This window comes from Gossypium arboreum, chromosome 7 (genome assembly GCF_025698485.1).
Source record: "Gossypium arboreum isolate Shixiya-1 chromosome 7, ASM2569848v2, whole genome shotgun sequence".
NCBI classification, from domain to species: Eukaryota; Viridiplantae; Streptophyta; class Magnoliopsida; order Malvales; family Malvaceae; genus Gossypium; species Gossypium arboreum.
Window position 1 is genome coordinate 60,976,747 of NC_069076.1, and position 4,085 is coordinate 60,980,831.

Genomic DNA, 4,085 nt, shown 5'->3' on the forward strand with positions numbered 1-4,085 from the left:
ATGAATGATATGAATGTATTTTTATGTTTAATGGTAGAATATGAAGCTTGAAATTGTGTTAAACAACTTTTGCTAAGCGATTTTACGTGAAAACGAGTAAAATGACATAATCGGTAAAAATACCTAATGTTCATAAGTACATGTTAGAGTGAGAATTTGATGTTTCCATAGAAGGGGAAAATGATCAGAATGACATAAAACATTAGAAAATAGGATGAATTTTAATTTCTGAGCCTTGGGGCAAAAGTGAAAATATGCAAAAGTTTAGGGGTCAAAATGCAAATTTGTAAAAGTATGATTTTTGGACCCATATGAATAATGTGACTAATTAGTAGGCTAAATGTGATATTATAGATCAAGGAAATCGAGATTCAGGCTTAAATCGGGAAAATACAAGGTTATGGACTAAAATGGTAAATTGTTGTTTCTGAATCGAGGTAAGTTCGTGTGTTAATAATAATGAAATACCATGCATGAATTGTAATTCTTTATTGATATGGCATAAATTGTATGATTTAATATGTTTAAGAGAAGTTGAGGATGGTGTGTATGATATGGAAAAATGTAATGCTTGTTGTGTCATGTGAAATTGAATGGGAAATTATTGTTACATGAATTGAGTGTTAAATTACTATTACCTGGGTTGTATGAATTGCTACACGGTTGTACTTGATGAGATTTTGACAAGTAAGTTCGGATAACTTAAAGTAAACTCCTAACATGCCTAATTGTATGATTTATGAGTGCATGATAAGTGCATTTATTGATAGCATGAAATTACATGAAATGCATCTTTGAAAATGATTTGTCGAAAAATGTCTCGGTTGAGGTTAAAAAGGGAATTCGATGGATAAACCATGTGTTACATGTGTAATGAGATCCTGCATGTGTTGCAGAAAAAGATTTAGCATGGACGGGTAATCCGCTGATCTCAATTATAAAAAGGATCTAGCCTGGATGGGTGTTCTTTTGGATGATCAAGCCTCCCGAAGAATATATATACATTGGATTTAGCCCAGACGGGTAATCCGATTAGGGTTTGAATTTAGCCTGGACTGGCAATTCAGATTCGAACTCAGTAAGGGTCTTTTTCGCAATAAGGGATTTAGCCTGGACTGGTAATCCCAACATCACCTTATGAGTTTACGATACGGGGAATTTAGCCTAGACTGGTAATCCCGCCGTAAGATGTGAGGTTCGCGATAGTGCATACATGAAATGATCATTCTTATCAATTGACGATAAATGGATAATCCATCGGAATTTCCTAGAAACTCAACAGGATTAATATGATGTATATCAATGAAATGATAAATGATGAGCTCTTCTAAGACAAATTTACATGGTGCATTGTATTTGACGATTGAGTGCTTGTCATAAGGAATTATCCTTTACTTGGAATGTATAACTAAGTGTGCCCATGAGAAATAATAACTTTTATATTGAGCTCCATTATGAAAAAAATGAGTAAGGGATCCATGAAATGGTAACTTCATGATAGTTGGAAATGATCTTATGATAGTGATCATTATATTGTACCAAACTAAGTGTGCCCATGAGAAATAATAACTTTTATATTGAGCTCCATTATGAAAAAAATGAGTAAGGGATCCATGAAATGGTAACTTCATGATAGTTGGAAATGATCTTATGATAGTGATCATTATATTGTACCAAAATAGATTTGGACAACAGCATTGGTCCGACTTTGAAAATTCACTAAAAATAATGGAAATTGATTTAGAAGCTTAATAAAATATGAAATTAAATATTAATGAGTCTAGTTTCACATAAAGGAAATAGTGAAAGTAAAAGAATTCTGTATCATGACATATTTGAATTCTTGTGAGATAGAGTCGGAATGATTCCAGACTCCCCTGTCTCAACTTTGAAAAATCACTAGAAATTATAAAAAAAATAATTATGAGTTAAAATTTATATGAATGAAATCCTTAATGAGTCTAATTTTAGTATAAAGAGACAGGAACATTATCCGAGTCTCTTACTATGAGATAAATAACTTTTGGTGAAGAGAGGTCGAAGCTGTCAAATAGTAAAATAGGGAGACTTTGAATAATAAACTATACTTATTGGCTAGACAAAAAATTCTGAAACTTTTATGATAAGAAGAGATATGAGAATAGTTTCTAGAAAAATTAACGTATCTTAATTTGGAGTTCCGTAGCTCCATATATAAATAATTTAATGACTGTGACTCGGGAAAACAACTTAGCTGGAATTTGAATAAATAGAAAAAAAATGAAAATAGCATGTTATCTCATTGCTTATTATTTTCATGCGAGCTTCCTAAGCGTAAAGCTTACTCCCTCCTTTCCATTTCTTTTAGTTTTGTCAGGTCAGCTCGGGGTTGGAGATCGTCAGAGGCAGCATCATACTATCGAGCCATTATCCGTGGAGTATTGATATGTGTATGTTAAATGTTTTCAAATTAGAGGCATGTATAGGGACTTAGTTTTTATATGATGACTGTTGTTGTAATTAGCCAAAGGTATTGGTTTATATTTATTTGTTGTTTATAGCCATGAGATATGGCTTATAATGATTTTGGCTTGTAAGCCTATTTATCCATGATATGTGTTAATGTCTTGTGATGTGGTTATGTGATTGTGCTTGTTCACTATTTATGAGAAGTATATGGCATATGTACATGATGAATGCCATTGAAATCGTGTATGTGTGTGTATGTAAAGATGACAAAAAGGCTTGGAAATTAGCCTAAGTCTTGACCACACGGGTAGAGACATGGCCGTGTGTCTCAGCCGTGTGGAGGACACAGCCTCTGGTCACGGGTGTGTGCCTTGGCCATGTGCCTCTAAACGGTTGCTGACGTCATAAACAGAGAGTTACAAGGGCTGACGACACAGGGGTGTCCCAAGCCACATGGACGTGTGCGACCACACGGCCCAACCCATACGGGCGTATGACTCTCCAAAGCTAGAAAATTGTTAAATTGCCTAAAGACTTTCGAAAGTTCTCGGTTTAGTCCCGAACCACCCCAATGTATGTTATAGGCTTCGAAGGCCTGTATAAGGGACAATATGCATGTGTTTTGAAATTTTTTAATTTTGGGTGAAATTTGGTAACCCAGTTTTGTATATTTGTGAATGTTTAAGTCCGGTAACACGTCGAACCCTGTCCCGGAGTTGGATACAGGTGAGGGGTGTTAATTTAGTGGTATCAGAGCTATGGTTTAGTCATTTCTCAGACTAACCTAGCATATGTATCAGAGTCCAGCTATACATGCCACTGATTCGTGATAGTGTGATGTCTCTCGACGTGTATGAGAGCCACTTTGTTTAGACAAAGGTATTCTCCAACCGAGCTACACCGACCATGTTGAATGTGATGCTAAAATATTAGAGTAAAGTATAGTCATGACGAATTGAAACTTGGAAAGTTACGAATAAGGAATCATGAAATGTGTACATGGTGAAATGAGCTTATCTATGATTAATAGATAATTCTATAACGTAAATGGTCGATTTGCTTGAGTGAATACATGTATTTAGATAAGTTACCAAAGATATAGATGGAATGAACATTCACGTACGCTTATATGAAAAATCATGGTTGATAAGCTTTTATAGCTTAAGTAAATGTTTTAAATTGCTTGGACTGATTCATATGATTGTAACGATATGTCTAAATGATAGTGTACGAGGTAAAAGTATGGATTGTGATAAACTTATCTGTGTTTGTTGGCCCATGTATGATATCATGTGCATGACTTATATGATTAAATGAATAGATAAGTAAAGTTATCCAGAGAACATGGAATGCATGCATAATTATACTTGACTAAATGAGATAACTGGAAAGTGGGCATTAAATCAATATGAATGTTAGTTACTCGAAATGAATGGCATGATTGAGATATGATTGTTATGATGAAAACTGTGTTACATGTATATGTATATAAGAGTTGAGTCAAAGGCCCTACGACCCCCTCCACCTTACCAAAGTGGTGTTTTATAATAGAAATTCCTAAGATTTATGTTGAATGAGTTTCCAGGTGAGAAACCAAAGATTTCAATGGTGGAATGGTTATAAGTATGATTAGAGAT